The 20,253-nt window shown below is 37.0% G+C and overlaps 1 long non-coding RNA gene across 1 annotated transcript in view; it reads right to left on the bottom strand.

The window, feature by feature from the left end:
• Window positions 1–348: 348 nt before the first annotated feature.
• Window positions 349–20,253, bottom strand: part of LOC119870786 — a 70,774-nt gene continuing 50,869 nt past the window's right edge. Inside the window, exon 8 of the long non-coding RNA XR_005353860.1 lies at window positions 349–3,121. This is a non-coding gene — a long non-coding RNA (uncharacterized LOC119870786). The remainder of the gene's footprint in view (window positions 3,122–20,253) is intronic.

The following is a 20,253-nucleotide window of genomic DNA, read 5'->3' as shown; positions in this document are numbered from 1 at the left end:
ATGAGAAACATCTGGTTGTGTTCAACATGTATCATTTATTTGATGTGGGTAATAACTTGTGGAAGAACAATTCTGATTTCCTCCAGCTGAACTATGGAAAGGTTGCCACTTTATTATCAGCAATAGCATTCATTATTTACAACCTGATCTTGATATATGGGCCCCAGAGAAAATACCAGAAGGTAAATCTTATTTTGTGGTATACTACTTTTAATTAAGAAATGATAGGATCCTTGGGTGGCTCAGCCGTTGAGCGCCTGCCTTCAGCCCAGGGTGTGATCCTGGAGACCTGGGATCGAGTTCCGCATCAGGCTCCCTGCATGGAGCCTGCTTCTCCCTCTGCCTGTGTCTCTGCTTCTTTCTCTCTCTGTGTCTCTCATGAATAAATAAAATTTAAAAAAAAAGAAATGATATGGCTCAAATTTTAAAATTTGAATAATTGATGAAATACATCATATTTTTATAAATAGTACTTTGTTACTAATTATTAATATTCACTTCAAGAAATATTTACTGAGTGCCTAATCTGATGTAAAGAGTCCAAAAAGATGAGTAATACACAAATCCCTGCTCTGAAAAGGCTATAATCTAGTACAGGAAATAAAAAATAATTTATGCATTCTTAGAAGATAGAGTAAAGGAAGTGGCACAAAAAATAATAGGAAGAGAATTTAAACAAGAAAACAACTCCAAGGAATTTGATGTACCAGGAAAATCTTCATAGAGGATTTAAAGATGGCTCTTGAAGAATAGTTTAGGGCATGTGGATTAGAAGGAGAAAAGGAGGATATTCCACACAGAGAAAGCACAAATGCAAAGATATGGAGATGGAAAAGCAGGGGTTGTGTTAGTGCATCAGTGAAAAGTCCAATTTCATTAAAATATAAGAAGTCTATAAGGAAATAATTGGGAGTAAACCTGAGAAAGTAGCTTGTAGGTACATTATGACTGTATTCTGAAGTAATAAATTGTGGAAGAGGTTTGAGCAGGTGGAGTGATGTGATCAGATCAGGCCAGCAGAGGATTATACCATCAACCATGTGCATTGTGGGAAAGAGATGGGAGGCTCTGCGAGCCCGGGCAGGAAGTAACAGAGACCAAGATTAGGGTAGTTACCTCGGAGATGGAAGAAAGTAAAGATTCATCGGACAGAGGGACCCTGGACAACAGGGCATATAACTGAATATAGGAAACAGAAAAGACAAAATAACAGTTTGGCTTCTCGGGACTACAAAATCAGTGTTGTGATCGATAGTAACAGGTAAGGCCAGACAAAAATGGATTTTGCATGAGAAATTGGTGAGTTCCATTTTGAACAAGCAGAATTCAAGATTTTAGAAAGATGTCATGGGAGAGAGGTCAAAAAACTATATTAACCTTCTTCCCCCACATAAATAGCAACCTTGCTAGCATGAAGAATCATGCATGGTGCTAATTCAGTTGCCAAATCCCCTGAAAATGGCTTGCTTGAAGCCTGGTTTTATTTTTGTCCACCTCCCTGGTCTCCTTTCACTCGCATTTAAAGTAGAATTGATCTTTCTGGCTCTTATTATTACTACTCACATATCCTTCTAACTCAAGCATATTTGTTAATTTCTCATCAAGCACATTTCTCCTCTCTTTTAACACCATCCTAAAAGAATTCGTGCCCACAAAGTTTTACACCTTTATACTAAATTCAATAGAGATTATATTCCCCCCCCAACAATGCTCTTTTTTGTTTCACTTCAGTTAATGCATTTTAAATAAATTTATAAAAAAAAAAGAACAATTCCATTTTCCCTCAGTGCTGGTTTCCATATTTCTTTTTTTCATTGATATTTGACAGCAAATGGGTGCTGTTTTTCTGGAAAGATTTGATGAGTTCACAAACCTGCAAATTTTTATCACCTTTGTTCAACAAATGTTTCAAAAGTAGTGTAACTATAAACTCCTAAGACAACAACATATAGACAAGCCCAAATTCAAGGTCCATTGTTAGGATCTTATCACTTTATTGCTTTGACGTCTCTCCAACCCTGTCTCCTTCCCTGGCAAATGCCCTAATCAAATCATGAGTGGCTCCTGCTTTTATGCACCCACAGCACTTTCTAGTGTAAACCATTATACAATGGTTATGGTGTAATGTTATAGTGTAATCATTGTCTTTCTATCAAGGTGTGAGATCCTTGAAGACAGGGATCATCCTATTTTAATTTTTTTTAAAGATTTTATATATTTATTTGATAGAAAGAGAGAGAAAGCACACAGTAAGGGGAAGAGGGAGAGAGAGAAGCAGACTCCTGTTGAGCAAGGAACTTGACACAGGGCTCAATCCCTGGACCCTGGGATTATGATCTGAGCTGAAGGGCTGAAGAAGGTAAACCCTTAATGGACTGAACCACCCAGGTGCCCCATTTTAATTTTTATGTGCCTCCTGCCTGGTGCAGTTGCTGACACATAACATGTGGCCTAATGTTTGATGAATACACGAAGAAGTGAATGTGCTGAAGTTAGAACTAACGACCATTCAGAAGAAAGGGCTTTAGAAGAACTGTGCTTAAAATGTCATATTTATTTCCTTGATTCTCTCTCCTTATGGTAGTTTTCAATTTGCTTAATTACACATAAAGCCAACCAAATTAAAATTAATTTTAAAAGGCATGAGGTAACGTATCATATGATTAACAAAATCAATATATGTTATATATATCCTTTTAAATCAATATTGTCAGCATTGTTTATAAAATATCTTTAATGGCACATACTGTTCTCTTTGAAAACAGTATCATAATATTTTTGCCTATCCTTCTATATATTAGTCCTTTGGATAATGTCTAAATTTTTAAGATTATATGTATCACTGTAAGAAACAATGCTATCATTAAATAGCTATCAGGCAAATAACTCTAAATGTTCAGCCCTACACCACATTACTAATTATATTATTTAATCTTCATGATTTTCTATAAGATAGATATAATTATCCATATTTACAGTTGAGGAAATAGATTCAGTGGGAAGAAAAAAATAACTTACTTTAAGTCACACAACCAGTAAGAAGTAGAGGAGCTATTTGAATCAAGATTTTTCTGATGCCACATCTTCTCTATGACCAGGAAAACCACAGCTTTGATTGGACCTTTAAAATTAAATTCAAGAAGACAAATTATTGAGGCAAAGAGACCAACATTTTAAAATGCCGTGAGCACATCTGAAAATGTATCTATCTCCTAATTGGCATTAAAAGTAATAAAGTTTTAAACATTTGCCATTTTTAGAGATGAATATTTTAACTCTTATTTATTATCCTTTCTTTGATTATTAAGTTAACTAAAAACTGATTAACTAGTTTCTTATGACTTACAGTCATTTTTGTCTCATCTTGGAGAAATGCATGTTCATATACTTTTGCCATTTTTCTCTTAAGCCTTTTGTGTTTTATAGATTGATTCATGTAACCTCTATATACTACAGATATCATATCTTTCATATTTGTGATAGTTTCCTAGTTCAGACAATTTTGTTTCAATTTTTTGGCATAGAAAAATTTTCTCATTTTTTGGTTCATTTTAGCAGACAAATTTTTAGAGTAGTTTCAGGTTCAAAGCAAAATACAGTAGAAAGTACAGAGATTTCCCATATTCCTCCTTCCCCTACACATACTCAGCCTCCTCTGTTATCAACATTCCCCATCAGACTGGTACATTTGTTATAAATGATGAGCCTATACTGACATATCATTATCACTCAAATACCATAGTTGATATTAGGCCTCTCTTGGTGATATACATCCTAAGGGTTCGGCAATTGCTTAATGACATGTATCTACCATTATAGTATCTTAACATGTACATTTTTTAAAAGTTAATTCTATCAGACCTCAATTTAGTTGTCTTTTGTATGTTGTAAAGATTTATTTATTAGATGAACATTTTCAAGTATTAGGTGAATTTTCTTTACAAATATTTTGTTTTAATATAAGTTACATAATCATTTTTATACTGACTTATTTTAGACATACCAAAAAACACATGGAATGATGTAAATACACAAAGCTAAATACAGCTTAAAAAAAATAACATTACCGAGCCTATGTAAACATCCCAGTAACATATCCTTCCCTTCTCTCTAGAAGTTTTTGCAATTCTGGTTGTGGCTTTATCATTCCCAAGAATCTTTTATCATATATTTTGTTACATATTTTATATCATTTTGCATTTATGCAATTTTGTATATACGGCTTTGCTTTGCATACATAAAATTATTTTGTATATGCTATTGTTTCACAAGTACTACCCTACTTATGAATTCTCTAAAGGTTACTTCTTTCATTTAATAATATGTTTTGAGATTTATCTATGTTGATACAAATAATAAATAACTGATTTCCTACTAAGTTAGCCATTTTAAAAATTAAGTCCTGATGTTTTATCTTGGATCCTTCCAAGAAATAGACTCTGAGATGAAGCTTCAAGTGTAAGTAATTTATCTGATCATACAAATAACCTTGGCAGAGTGGGGAAACAAGACAGGGAAGAAAAGAGAGCAGATTAGGAGTGCATTATATGAACTGGTGCAGCCACTATGGAAAACAGTGGGGAGATTCCTCAATAAATTAAAAAGAGAACTACCATATGATCTAGCAGTCCCACTGCTGGATATATATCTGAATGAAATGAAATCACTGTCTCAAAGAGATATCTTCACTCCCGTGTTCATTGTGGCATTATTTACAATAGTCAGAGCATGGAAACAACCTAAGTGTCCAACAGTGAATGGATTAAAAAATACTATTCAGCCATAAAAAAGAAGGAAATCCTGCCATTTGTGACAACATAGAGGAACCTGAAGAGCATTATGCTAATTGAAGTAAGACAGACAGGGCAAGGCAAATAATGTGTGACCTCATTTATTTGTGCAATCTAAAGAAACTGAACTCATAAAAACAGAGTAAATTGGTGGTTGCCAGGGGTGAGTGGGTGGGGGAAATGGGCAAAGGGGTCAAAGGGTACACATTTCCAGTTATAAGATGAGTAAGTTCTGGAAATCTAATGTACAGCATGTTGACTATAGTTAATACTGTCTTGTATACTTGAAAATTGCTAAGAGAATAGATCTTAAAGGTTTTCACCATACACACCATAAAAGGTAACTATGTGAAGTGACAGATGTGTTAACTAATCTTTTGTGGCAATCATTTTGCAATATATTCCTATATCAAATCATCTTATACTTCTCAAAATTATATAATATATCAATTATATCTCAATAAAAATGTGGAAATAGAAGACTGTGTATGAATCCAGCTACCACCAGTGGGTGGGTGACTGGAGCATCATCCTGCAGATAATGGTATAAAACACATGCCTCAAAGAATACTTACTCATTAACTCCTCCCATCAGTTATTATTTAAAAGCTGTTCCTGGGGTATGTTAATTCCCTAGCATTTCTGACCTGCAGACTTGACACTTGGACAAAATCAAGCAGAGAAATACAGATGTCACCCTTTGGAAGTCACCTGAGTACACCAAAATGGTACAATCCAAGGCAAAGAGGGAAGATGACTGTAGCATCTACTATAGCCACAGAGGGCATGGTGAAACATATCTCTGTTCCTTGCTAGGAATGATGTAATTTGCCACAATTCCTTTAGAAAGACAGCTGACTATATATCAAGAGCCTTAGAAATGCTGATACTAAGGGCTACTCCATAGAAATAATTATATACATAATTATTTATATATGTATATATAATATAATTGTATATAATATAGAATTATTATATATAATATATTTATAATAATTATATATATTATATATATGTTCATCACAGTGTTATCATGTTAAGAAATATAAATAATTTAAATGTCCAACAACAAATGAATCATTAGGAAAATTATGTGTCTGATGATGAAATTTTTCCATTAATGCTGAGAATATGAAGATTATATAGCCATATGAGAAAATATTTTTGAGGGAGAAAGAAAGCAAGAAAAAGAAGAAAGATGAGATGTAATATTTAAGAATGATAACACAATTGTTCTGGGGATTGGGCTTATGTAGTTATTTTTATGGTAAATGTTTTTAAAGCAATGTAAGTATTGCTACAAGGATCATCCAAAAAATATTTTCATATGTGCTTTCTATCTATAACTTCTGAGGTTCTATATACAATCTCATCTTGCCGTTGCAAAAATTTTATGAAATAATTGAGTTTAAGTATTAATGTCCTTATTTTACAGATGAGGAAATTAAGTTCCAGAAATGTCCAAATGGCTAGAAAGTGATGGAACTGTGATTAGACTAGATTTCTTTTGACTCCTGGCCCAGTGCTCTTTATGACAGTGGTACATATCTGTTATGTTTGCTTGCCCAGCACACTTTTATAGTAACTAGATTTCTTCTTTTATTTTCAAGAACCTCCTCATCTTCTCATCTTCAAGGGTGGGTAGTAGATCTTCAAGGGTGGGTAGTAGACTTAAGCCTAACAAGTGAGAGCCACAGTGATTGGTGAAGAACTGGGCATGTGACCCATGTTAGGCCAGCCAAGGACTTCTGATGGCTTCTTCCACTGACTGCTAAACTACTAGAAAATGGAAAGCTTGGAGTCACCCATGCTCATTTTTGTCAGCTCAGAAGAGAGTCTGCCTAAGAGTGGAGGAAAACAGAGCTAGAAATAGAGAGAGAGAGAGACAGATTTCTTATGACAGTGTTAAGGTACTCAGATATTCAGATCTGGCCACCCCTCAAGCTAAGGTTTACCTTGGCCTTTTCAGGTTTGTGAACCAATACATGCTTTTTTTTTTTTTCTTGTTTTAATTAAGATAATTAGATTGAGGTTGCTGTCATTTTCATATAAAAGTATCCTGGCCAATATGGAGATCACTTGTTGTTACTTACAAATCTTAAAAATGTTGAGTTGGCCAAGCCGAGATAGGCTGCAGGATAATGAATGTTCCCCTCATACTAGCTAGAATGTGGTCCATCTGCTTATGCAGTAGCAAAGCAGATGGTTAAACCATTACCTGTCATACCTTTGGACTCAGGTTATGCATCTACTGAGGTTAGAACTTAAAGGAACTTGGTAAAAATATGTCAGGATCCTGGAATATTATAGTCAATTCTCAATACTTTAATATTGACAGAAGAAGAAGAAGAAAGAAGAAGAAGAAAGAAGAAGAAGAAGAAGAAGAAGAAGAAGAAGAAGAAGAAGAAGAAGAAGAAGAGGAGGAGGAGGAGGAGGAGGAGGAGGAGGAGGAGGAGGAGGAGGAAGAGGAAGAAGAAGAGGAAGAGGGGAAAGAGGGGGAAGAAGAAGAGGAAGAAAACACAGTCTTACTCTATGGCTACATCTAACAATCCAAGAGAGCTGAAATTCAAATAAGCCCTGTGCTTTAAAAATTGAAAAAGCCAAATTCTTCACTCCAAGAAAAAGTTAATGCATGGAAAGCCAAGGAGTCTGACAACAACATTGTGGATAAGAGGAGGATCTAGTAAAAGCTACAATTTGATTCTCTAGGCCCTTCCGAAGAACCTCAACTGCTACCCCCTGCCTGAAGAAGGTGTTAGGTATGAGGTTTTCAGGTGGAAATGACAGAAACTCCAATCCAATTATCTTAATTAAAAGACCATGGAAAGCAATTCCCCTGTCATACCTAATCTAGAGATACAGAGAGGATTAGTGATGACTTCTAATCCCAAACAATTGTTCTTTACCATTATAAACCTTTAATTTAAGAGTTGGAAGGTGGGTAGAGCATTGAGGCCTACTGCTAAGAAACAGAATCTACAGTCTCAGATTTCTCTTGAAACTATGATTCAACAGGATCTCAGTTTCCACTTACTAGTCACTAGTCTATAGCACTAACCAAATGCAAATTAACTAGATGCCTAGCAAGGTTTTAATGATGTTTTCCTTCCAAAAAAACTCCAAACCTGGCAAGCTAATGCTCATAAGTACTTAACCCCTAAGTATTCCCTCCACCATTAAAACCTCAATAGGAAGTGTGTTGCTAACATACAACAGCCACCAAAGATAGATATCAAATGTACCCACAAGAAGATAACTCCCAAGTAAAATCCACCATGATGCAGATTCCTGACCAAGGGATTCACTGTCCTTCCAGGTCAGTAAGAACCCCTAATGAGTAGAACAACTGTTTATTTACTTTTTCCCTCTTCCCATTTCCAAATGAGAATTGTATTGAATTTAGGCTTTACTTACTCCACCATTGTCTATTATATTTGCTGTAGGTGGTTAAACAAATATATCGTTAGTCATAGACTGCCAGACAATACGAACTCATATCTGAGACTGACAGGCATAAAATAAAGATCCTGATCTAGAGGTAATAGAATAACTGTACAACACCAATTTTAACTCTTTAGACAGGAGATGAATGTAGTATTTGTTGTGCATAAAATAGTTGTTTTGTGTTACATAGGAGTAACGTAGGTATAAAAATAAATGTTGAGGTGAATCAATTAGAAGAAAGTGTATGTGTTTTGCTGGAAAACTAAATGCTCTATAATAGAGCTGTATTGATTTTACCTCTCAGGCATCCTTGGCAACAGAACCCCTCTTACAGACCTCTTTATGTTCAAAACATGATATTGGGATGGGCTACCCCAGGTCTAGGAGTGTATTCTGACACTATCGTTAACAATCAGAATCAATAATTACTGGGGCACCTGGGTGGCTCAGTGGTTGAGCATCTGCCTTTGGCTCAGGTCATGATCCTGAGCTCCTGGGATCAAGTGTCGCATCGGGCTACCCACAGGGACCCTGCTTCTCCCTCTGCCTACATCTCTGACTCTCTCTGTGTGTCTTTCATAAATAAATAAATAAAATCTTTAAAAAAATTTAAAAGAATCAATAACTTAAGAGATGGCACATGACCCAAGGCAGGTCAACCAAATCAGCTTGAAGATTTTTGCTAGGGGTGACTGGGTGGCTCAATCAGTTAAACATTTGGAGTCCTGAGATAGAGCCCCATGTCAGGCTCCCTGCTCAGTGGGGAGTCTGCTTCTCCACCCTCTGCCCCTCCCCTGCCTCTCAGATAAATAAAATCTTTTTTAAAAAAAGATTTTTTGCTAAAATGTATTGGGAAGAAAGCACTCCTATTCCATTGGCATTGGCAAGTTGGTAAAATATCAGCCTGGAACAACCAATGCTCATCTTTGCTACCACTTAGAAAGCTTTTGGGGGTGGGGAAGGGGCAAAGAGAAAGAGAGACAGAGACAGAGCGAATATCAAGCAGGCTCCACGCCCAGCACAGAGCCTGATGCAGAGCTCGATCTCACAACCCTGAGATCATGACCTGAGCTGAAATAAAAACTTAGACACTTAACTGCCTGAACCACCCAGTTATCCCATGACTTAGAAAGCTTTTGAGGATGAAACCACCAAGAAAGAAGATTTGAAAGGTGCAGAGAGAGAGGGAGACTTTTGATAACATTGTGTGAGCACCTAAATTTATTCATGCCCAAAGCTCATATATACAACCTGCATTTCTCAGTTATTTGAGCCATTAAATTCCATTTTCTGCTGCAGTAGGTTCAAGATGTATTTCTGAAATTTTGAAGTCCTAATAAACATATTTCTAGTCTTACCCTCTACTTCAAAACTCAAACTTTTATTTTCTAAATCTTTCTGACATATAGTATTTATTGAATTTCTCAAGAAAGAAAGCTTGCACAGAAAAACTTCCTAATTCCTTAAAATTCACTTAGTTGTCTTAACATTATGAAGATTTGAAGAAAATCAAGAGCTTGGAGGTCATGTGTGGTTCAGTCACAGAAGCAGAGTCACTATGAGTGCTTCAGGATAAGAGACAAAACTTACATAGTTGTAGAAAGAGCTAGGGAATTGTCAGTGCAGAAGGGAAAAATAGGAGGATCAAAGAAGGAGTCTCTAATGAGTCCTTCTGAAGCACTGCTCTGACTAAAAATGTCCATAATTTCAGGGGATTCTGAGAAGACCAGCACATCTAGCCACCAAAGTGGGACTATGGCAGGGAGGTCTATGAAAGGCTTTTGTCAAAGTACAGCCATGCATTTGGTGATATGCCAGGAAATGCTTTTTTTTTTTTTTTAGAATTTTTTATTTATTTTAGAGAGAAAGAGAAAATCGTTGAAGCAGAGTCCCTGTTGAAGCAGAGTCCCTGCACTCCCAATCGTTGAGTGCAGAGCCCAACACAGGGCTTGATCCTAGGGAGATCGTGATCTGAGTAAAAATTGAGCGTTGGCTGCTCAACCAACTGAGCCACCAAAGTGCCCCCTGGAACTGCTCTTACTCATGAGGGCCAAGAGCTGTGAAGAGGCACCTCTCTGTCACTGTATCTGACCACAAAGCCCTCTAGAGAATAAACGCTGCTGTTTCACACAAATCTGAGGCAAGTTCTCCTTTGGTCAACTTTTATTTGTAATCTTACAGAGAACAGGATTCTAGGAAATGCTCTCAGCTTACCCAAGTTGACACAGTACAATCCAAAACAGTTCTCTCCTAGTCTATTTGTCATCAGTGCATACGTTTCCCCACATAAAACAAAAGAAAAACCATACTTCTGCCTAACATCATGCAACTCTCTCTTGCTTAACTGAAAATACACTATTCCTCTCCCCAAAGAATATACAAAATGCCATCTTAGAGTGATTTCTTCTCTACACTCATTTTTTGATATCCTATAACCTAATAAGCCATCAGCTTAACCATTATCTTATTTATACAGTAGGGAAATAGGAAGGGGAAAGAAGAAAGGAATATGATCATTTAGTGTAGGTAAAAAATAAGTTCAGGTCAAAATAAGGAGGAAATACTCATAACTACAACACTGCTTATTTCACCAGCTGGTCATATAATTATAGCTGATATTTATGACCTTCTTCACCAGCCAGTCCATAGTCCCTTTGCTCTCAGCAAATGTTTCAGTTGGTGGTAGTTTTCTTCCTAGTAAGATCATCAGAGATTTCATTTCAAAATAGTCTATACCTTTACTAGCCCTGCCTCTGTTGGTTAGTTATAATTTTTCATTAACTTTCATCATAGGATATGAAAGTACTATGGTGTACCTCAAAGAATGCCCCCCATTCCAAATATACTCCTTGTTCTCCATTGTAAGGAGTAACCCAATTTCCCCTTCATAGGATCAATCACTCCCAATAGTACAATAACCCCTCTTCTTGCCAATGGCTTAGATGGCATGAGGAGCCCACAGTGGCCAGTTGGTCTCAACAATCAGCTTAGTAAATCCCTTTTTATGGCCTCTTAGGGAAGTATCCCTCCCTTGGAAACTAAGACCTCCAAACCAGCAGAGCCAAAAGTTGCAGGAATAAGAAGAAAAATGTTCACAGATAGACACTCCCATTTCTGCCCCCCTGAATCTTAGCCATGCAGAAAACACTACCATATTTTGGTCTCAGATTCAGATAATATAGCTAATCCTGTAAGACATTACTTCAGCTCCCAAAGGTGTTACTGTCCAGCTGGCACCACAGCTGAGTTTCCACACCGTTCTATCAGGCCAGCTGCTGCAGGGTGATGGGTAGCATGCTAAGTTCAGTGAATTCTATGAACACAAGCCCATTGCCACGCTTCATTTGTTGTAAAATGAGTTCATTAGTCAGGGGTAATGCAGTGTGGAATTCTATGGTGTTAAATAAGGCATTCCATAAGTCCAAGGGTGATGGTCTTGGCAGAACCTACAGATAGGGAAGGCAATTCCAAATCCAGAGGAGGATCTATTCCAGTGAAAATAAAGCAGAATGATGGAAGTAATTCAATGTAATCATCCTACCAGCAGGTGGCTGGCAAGACTACCAGGGGAATGGTGCCATATTAGTGTCTCAGATTTTGCCTGTTGGCAGGTTGGACATTCAGCACTTGCTGTGGCCAGATCAGCCTTGTGTTGCTGAGTCCATATAAAACCTCCACCCTTGTCTCCACAGCCATTTTCTATGTTTATTTGGCGAAGACAGCAGTAGCTAGGGATAGAATTTCACTGACATCCACTCAATAGCAACTTTTCAAGCGATTATTAGAATCCTCCTTTGCTGATGTCACTCTTTGTTGACTTTTAACATAAATTGCAAAAATCTTTCATCAGAGGTCTATCTACAGATCTCTTCCCTAGATTATCTTGTAACCAATTTTCTGATTGTGTTCCTTCCAAGTCTCTGACTATTATTCTAAACATTAAACACTGCATATGGATCAGGGTAGATCCATGTCTCTGGCCATCGCTTCTTCTAGGAAGAAATGAACAACCATATGCCGTGCTTTGAGTGCTGCCCAATGTAAGGATTTCCCTCGCCACTGTCCCTTAGGGCTATCACTGAGTGGAGCTATAATCCGGCAGATATCCTCGTTAGGTCATGCCAGCATATTGTACATATTTACCACATGTAAACCAAACTACAGATTTTGTTCTTCCTTAGTAGGCTGGTCATAGGGGTCTCCCTCTCAGGTCATTGGTACAGGGTGAGATGGAGGAAGCAATGTAGGCAGAAATAGGGGCCATGAGCATCTGCGATACTTGCTCTGTTTGATCCTACTACTTTTGACTTGCCTAATAACAAATCAGAAGCCACTTTTCCAAAGGGGGAAAGTTTTCTGCAGAGAATGCAAAGCTTTGCTCCAAAATTATTAAAGCTCTATAGTATGACTCACTTGTAGGGATTGCCAAAGGTTCTAGTCAGCATTCCAGTCCACTTCTGACCCCTCAAGAGCCATCAGATCTGCTCAGTATGGCAGCCCGGACCTGAGATAGAGACTTCTCTTTCTCTGGTTCTACTCAAAACTACCAGCCTTTGGAGATATTTGGTAAAGAAGTTGGGATAGCATATACACTGTCTCCAAGAATCCAAAGAGGCCTACAAGGGGTTTGTCTCTTTCTTAGTGTTAATAAGGCAGGTACGGTGGTAGCTTCCCTTCATCCTCAAAAGAACATATCAACATGTTCCAGGCCAGCAGACCTCCAGATATTGCACAAAGGAGACAAACCCCTGAACATTCATGTGGTATTTCTATGTTATACAAGGGCTTACATTTCCAGTGTGGTGAGTTTTTCTCTTGTATGTTATGAGAAGATTAGTTTTCTGAAAAGTATCATTACTAATAAGGAAGAGCTAAGTGATAGTGAACAGAATCTTCAAAGCAACTGTAAGTAATGTTCTGAAAGAAAGCAGAACACTAAGATAAGAAATGAAACCAAATGCTAAAAACCTAATGGCAATTTGGAGGGAAAAAAAAAGGAGAGCCTACAGGGTATGAAATCACAGACTTAGAATATGAAATTACTCCTCTTCTGCCACTAAAAAGAGAATGCCACATTCAGGAGGAATTCTGCAGGTCCTTATCTTCTTCTTTATATTTTTTCCTTGTTTTAACCATTTGGTATCTCTTTTACTCTCATCCTCATGCTGAGTTCTATCAATTATCCCTACCATAAACTATTAATTTCTAGTTCCTCCTTGCTGCCCATAAGATAAAAAGCAAAAACCTCATAGCCAAAGTCTTTTTCAGATATGACCCCACCATATATCTTTCCAGCCTCAGCCATCCATGTAATCTATTCTCAAACCATGCTGAATTCCCCACCTTTCCTCAAATACATTGTATGTTTTCACAATTACCAGTCTTTGCATGTCCTGGTCCCTCTCCTAGAAATGACCTCCCTCCTCTTCTGGATTGCTCAATTCAACCTCAAGATTCAACTCAAATATCATTTCTTCTCTGATTTCCCTTATTTCCCTAATCCCCCCAAATAAGTGGATCAGTCTCATCTCTCATCTCTGGGTCCCCCACAGCATTTGGATCATAATTGTTAGAGTGCTCACCACAAGAGATTGTTGTGTTTTTTTTTTTATTTACATATGCCTATTTCAGTGAATAGAATAAAGAAAGAGCATAACAAACATTTGTTCAACAAATGAATGGTTGGATTTATTAACTTGTGGTTTGCCAAGATCCTCCACTGTAGAGCCCCATCTATTCACCTGCAATTTGCCATTGATTTTATTTTAAATCTTTAAGAGGAAAGTTATTTTTCCAAAACAGCTACATAAGCAATTATCTAAAGTCATTAACAGAATGTTCCTTTGAAATAAATTGTTTAGAGGTCATTTAGAAGTCTGGTATTTAATGTCTAATTTGTTGGTATTTTTGGTCAACCTTTGCATGAATCTGTATATAAGAAAGAGAACTGACCAGTTAATTAAAAAGTTGATCCTTTTATAGTTTACTCTAAATCATATACTTATCTTAGCCAGAATAGTGGGCAGAAACCTTTATTAAGGGTTGTTTTCCAATATACCTGTGTGACATTTGATGCATCATCCCTCTATTGCTCAGTTATCTCTCCACTGTAAAATGAAAGTAATTTTTGCCCATCTTACAGATTTCTTAAAAATTATAGTTTATTAAGTGAGTACAAACACTAGTCAAATGCAAGAATTATGAGTATTTTTTGTATCTGATAAACATACTGATATATTTAGTGAGTACCAATGATTTGGGTACTCTAGGATTTATTTAATATTATATCTCTACCAACCTGCACAATGTCTGAGCAAAATAGAAACCTAATTAACATTTATTTTTCAAAGAAAAGCACTGAGACAGTAAGTGGAAATTTCAGAAGTCTTTTCTTCATAGTTGTAATTAATTTTTTCTGTCATTATTTTGGCTAATACCTCACTTTCACCAGAAAGAAACAAATAATTTGTAATCATACTAGTCTCATGTAGTAGTCCTGGTGTCTAATTCAAATTTCAGCCCAGGTAAATCCCAACACAGTGGTATAGAGTTTTAAATTGGTAAATTTAAGGAATCTATGAAATGCTAACTGAATTTATTTGAGAACTACAGATTCTTTTTTTTTTTTTAGAACTACAGATTCTTAGTCATCTCTGCTGACCTATAAATGTAAATGTCCACCAGAATACTGAAATACATTGATAATTTGTTTTACCTAAATTAGAAGTGTTACTTTGCTCCAACTAAATTAGAAGCACCTGTGTCACTTTGCTCCAGTCTTGTGAGTTGCAAAGAGCACCAAGCTCAAGGGGATGTGACAACTGTTTTGAAAATAGCAGGTTAGTGGAGTGCCTGGGTGGCTCAGTCAGCTAAGCATCTGACTCTTGATTTTGGCTCAGGTCATGGTCTTAGGGTCAGGAGATTGAGCTCCACATTGGCCTCCATGCTGGACAAGGAACCTGCTTAGGATTCTCTCTCTCCCCCACTCTCTGCCCCTCTCCCACTCCCTCTCTAAAAAAACCAACCAACCAACAACAACAACAAAAACGAGAGAGCAGCTGTAAGTGTGGCAACAACAGTGGAAATAGGGCTGTGCACCAAGGACGAATCATCCTACCATTTGCTATCTTTCCCTCTCCCGAATTTCACCTTGATTTTGCATCTTACATGTGTAATTCAATTCTCTTTGGAAGAAATTGTAAATTGGATTCCTTACAAATTCAACACATCAATTCATTCTACATAGGTTTATTGAGTTTTTACTATGTGACAAAATGGCAATGTACTAAGTCTGGTAACAGAAAGAAAGATAAAGGGTTCACTGTAAACTCAGGGGACATAACTGTGAACAGCTTGTGCCCTAAGGGAACAAAAGGTAAAAACACCAAATGTCAAGAGAGGGAAAAGATCAGCAAAGGGTTTTAGAAAAGGTGGCATTTTTTTTTTTTTTGAAAAGGTGGCATTGAACAATCTTGCAAGATGACTATGCTGCTGAGTTAAGGTATATCTTAAGAAAGGGAACTGCACACACTTAAGGGCCAGGAATATTAATCTGCTTTGTGAACTGTGAAAACTCAAATAATTTAGAATTCATGGAAAAAAAAAGTGTTTGTCTATGGGGAGTGAAGTACAGGGCAGTCAGGACAGCCAGAGGATTTATGCATAGATGGTAGGGGCAGATGGAAAAGAACACCATACACGATATTATTACCCTGTAAATGACAGACAGCCTCTTAGGGGCTTAAAGTCTTGAAGGCTCACAGTGACTGTAGCAGTCAGGACAGAATCAGAGTAGTTTGAACAGGGATGATTTAATATAAAGAATTACTAACTATACCAGTGGGTTACTAACTGCAATATCAGGGATTAGTTGGTAAGACGTGAAGAGAACTCTAGAGAAGATAGGAATATCAGCTATAAGAAGGTCACCACCTCTTAGGATGGGATAGAGCCCAAGGACAAGCCTACCTCGGCTCCCAAAGGCTCTGATCCAGACCTTGTTGGAGAGGGCACAGAAGTGGCTCACTGAATGCAGAGAGGATGCTGTGATGCTTGAACTGCTGGAACAGGCTGTAAATACACCCACTAGGGTGCCAGTGAAAACTGTTCGCAGGGAGATGACTCACTGGAGGCCTCTGTTCTAAAACTGCCCGAGGGTGGAGATACTGAAGAAGCTGTCAGCTGCTGGGTTCTGCTGCCCAACATGCACCACTAAGCTGGGCACTGGAGAGGCTGCCTGGACTGGAAAAGTCTGGTGCTGCAGAACCCACCCATGCTGCAGGAGCCAAACAAAAGGAACACACTGGAACTAGGAAGGAAAGCCCCTTCCTCCTTAAATGTCTTTCCAGCACCCTCTAGTGACAAAGTTGAACATTGTGCTACCTGCAAAGAAAATATTTAATTGGCCTATCTCCATTTTCACAGAGAAGGTGAAAAGGGTGAATTTAGAGTTAGAGAAAGCAGTGGAGACAGCACAGAACCAGTATTATTTTGTATCAAGAATGAACAAAAGGCTTAGCAGCTGATGCCTTCTCTAGAACTGGCAGAGAAGGCAGAGGCTAAAAATGGAGGATTGGTGGAACACTGTTTAAAACTCAGATTCCCAGAAGGCTTCCATCATCCTCTGCAGCAGGGGGGCTGCCTTCCTTCAACCTAGCGGAAAGACCAGAGTTTTATTCTTTGAAGACGAACAGAAGGTCTTTGGGCTGGGACAGGCCAGGCTCAGTGTGAAAATTAGGTGAATAAGTGAATACAGACATACTGAATGGTGAATATTGAGACCACTGTGTTTTCCTTCCTGGCTTCCAGAGGAGGCTGGCTCAGTGTTGACAACTGTTAGTTCTCCACACTTAAAATGAGAAGATAAGACTAACAGGACATCTGAGGAAGCCTCTATCATGAAAGATAGAGACAAAAATAATAATCGGAACAAAGACCTTAAAAGGAGAAGAAAGCTCAAATATTCTCAAAGGAGTCAGAAAACATTGCACGATTTTCTTGCAATAAAAAGGAACACTTAGGAAACAAAGAACATGATAAAGAAGTATGATGGCAGAAATAAAACACCCAATAGTAGTGCTGAAAGATTATGTTAAGGAAGTGATCCAGAAATTAGAGTACAAAGACAAAGAGAGGGGAAATGACACAGAGATGAGAAAATAAGATAGTTCAGGAGGCAAAATATTTGAATCATGAATATTTCAAAAAGGAAATAAGATAAACATTAGCCAGGGAATCACCAATAAGATAATTTAAGAAAGCTTCTCAGCACTGAAAAACATAAGTTCCAGAGTAAAAGGGCCCACTAAGTGACAGAAAAAAAAAAAAAAAGATGAAAAATAGATCCAAATAAGGCCCGTCAGTGGAATTTCAGGATAACAAGAAAGTTTCAAGAGAGAAAAAAAAGAATAGTAGCATGCCATGCAAAAGTGGAGAATAATATTGCTCTCTCAAGGAGAGAGGGGCAGCACTTTCGAATTAAGAATAATTATTTTGGTATGGAAATTGATCCCCAGCCTACTAGTGTTATTGGTAAAATAAAGACATTTTTACATTGTATTTCCCATGTCATGCAGCCTTTCTCAGGAAATAACTGGAAGACATGCTCCAAGAAACAAGAAAGTAAAAAATAAAGATGAAAGAAGAGATTAAGAAAACAGGACACTTAAATCCGAAGAAAATCTAGGGAAGTCTCAGCAAAGCAATGAAGAGAAATTCCTGGACAAGTGCTTTGCAGTATCCCTGAAAAGAATGGAGGTCTTCAGATGGATGACTCCATAAAAAAAATAATTGGAACTGATAGATTACCAAAGAAGGATCTCGGGAAATGGTACTAAAAGGTTATTGTAAAGAGTTAGCAAAAGGTTTAAATGAAATCAATCTGATGAAAAATCAAGAAAAAATGAAAGCATAGAAGGAAATGTGACTTCAGTAACTTCCTAAAATGCTCGACTATAAATATTGATACAGTCATAAAAATGTCAATTAATTAAATCTAAACAAAACTTTTAATGTAATTTTATTGTGAGAGGTGGGGAGGGAAAACAGAGGAGATGAAAATGTTGAGGAGGACTTACTGTTTTCTTCCTGTCAGTGTCCTTCCAGCTGGACTAAGACTCAAACTGACATGAGACAGATTAAAGGAGGAAGTAAAATTCAGTTTTATATGTACAGGAAATCCACACAGATGAGAAATCCCAAACGTAGTCAAGCAAAATGAGATATGTAGGCGATCCTGAAATAAACAGAATGGGATAGGGGTTTGGGACTTCAAAGGGAAGGAATGGAGTTCACAGGACAATAAGAAGGAGAGCAGACAGTTGACAATAAGATTTTTGTCCTACTGTACAGATAGGTCCCTCAGATATAATCCATCTATGGAATAACCCATATTCTGGAAAAGACTCCCAATTTAGATTCCCCTATATAGTTAGAGGAAGAACGAAAGTTTCTCTTGAGCCCTCAGGGTCTTGATTGCTTTCAGCTCAAAATTGTCCACAGGCTAAAGTGGTAAATTCTGGGGTGGTCAGGCCCGGGCCCCTGCAGAAGTTCCAGGGAGCTAAATCCTCAACGAATATATTAGAAAGTCAACAGATAACATCTAAAATTGAATCATCAAAATATAAGAGCATATGCATATTATTTAGAAATACAGAGATGTATGAAGAAGGAATCTCTAAAGGAGTAAAAATTGCCTCCAGAGAAAGGAATTGGAGAAGAATTTAGCAGAAAATTATAATATTTTGTTTCATATATTTGACTTATAAACTGTGTACATATTACTTTTTCAAAATGACATTAGCTTAAAAAGGAAAAAAGACTATTAGTTAAAAATTTTTTCATTTCACACTCACTGAACAAATATGTGCTAAGAATTTATTGTGTGCCCAGCTCAATGTTCTGCACTGGGGATAAAAGTAGTATAAGAACAGAGTCCTTAACCTCAAGGAGCTCACAAGTTTAGACAGGCTAGAGGGGTGGTGAGAGAAATGTGAAACAAAGGTATTAGAGGACATTGCCATCAGTGCTCATTGTAGGGTATGAACCGTAACATGATAATTCAATTATCTAAGAGAAATATGAAAAAAAATCTTGAAAATAAGTGCTTTTCAATTAAAACAGATTACTGTATCATCTCATTAATAATAATAATAGCTGCTATTTTTTTTCTTTTTTACTGCCTCACACGTATGAGATACTCTTACTAGGTCTTTTACCTATATCTTTTGACTTCATCCTAATTCTAATGGGACAAATCTTATTAGCCTCATTTTACAGATGAGCTGAATCCTAGTAGCTTTAAGAATAGAAGAGATTCTCACATCCTTGCTGATGGCTGACACATGATTCAGAATCAAAGGGAGAGAATGAGCTAGATTATCTTCTTGGCTTCAAAAACTGTCTGTGATTTTACAGTGTATTTCTTTTTGTGGGGTGAAGTCAGGAAAGTGGAAAAGTCACTGCTGTAGGTTATCAGAAGCTCACAATACTATTGAAATGAACCTGTGTGCTAGAACATGGATATGTCTTTGTCATGCAAAACATTGGTTTAAAATTCAGTGTTAACTATTTAATTATACACATAGTTACCTAAAAAAAGTATTTTTTCTTCTTTAAGTAAATTTCATAAAATTTCCATGTGAATGAATTCAAAGTACAATCAAAATATGCTTAAGTGTTCTCTTCTTTTGTAACTCCAAAATGCTAATATTGTTAATTGTACTCTCATATATTCTGAATAATTTAAACTTTAGCTCCTTAACTCTATTTTTCTGCCAATTTATTCATTGTGCACTTGCCATATTTGTCTTTATGACCAAAAATAAAAGATGAAAACTGAATAAAATACTTAATTCTACTTTGTATTCGTCCTGCCATCCTATTATTGAAACACGTTTAATAATATAACTATGCATATGACCCCTGTAACTATCACAATACTGTATTCTAAATTGAAAAGAAATAATAATATTTGATGTCTTTTCCTCCTATTATTCTCTATGTATGCTTTCTATCTTGA

Source organism: Canis lupus, chromosome 1, assembly GCF_011100685.1.
Source record: "Canis lupus familiaris isolate Mischka breed German Shepherd chromosome 1, alternate assembly UU_Cfam_GSD_1.0, whole genome shotgun sequence".
Classification (NCBI taxonomy): domain Eukaryota; kingdom Metazoa; phylum Chordata; class Mammalia; order Carnivora; family Canidae; genus Canis; species Canis lupus.
The sequence above is the reverse complement of the archived record's forward strand: the minus strand, read 5'-3'. Positions and strand labels throughout refer to the sequence as shown.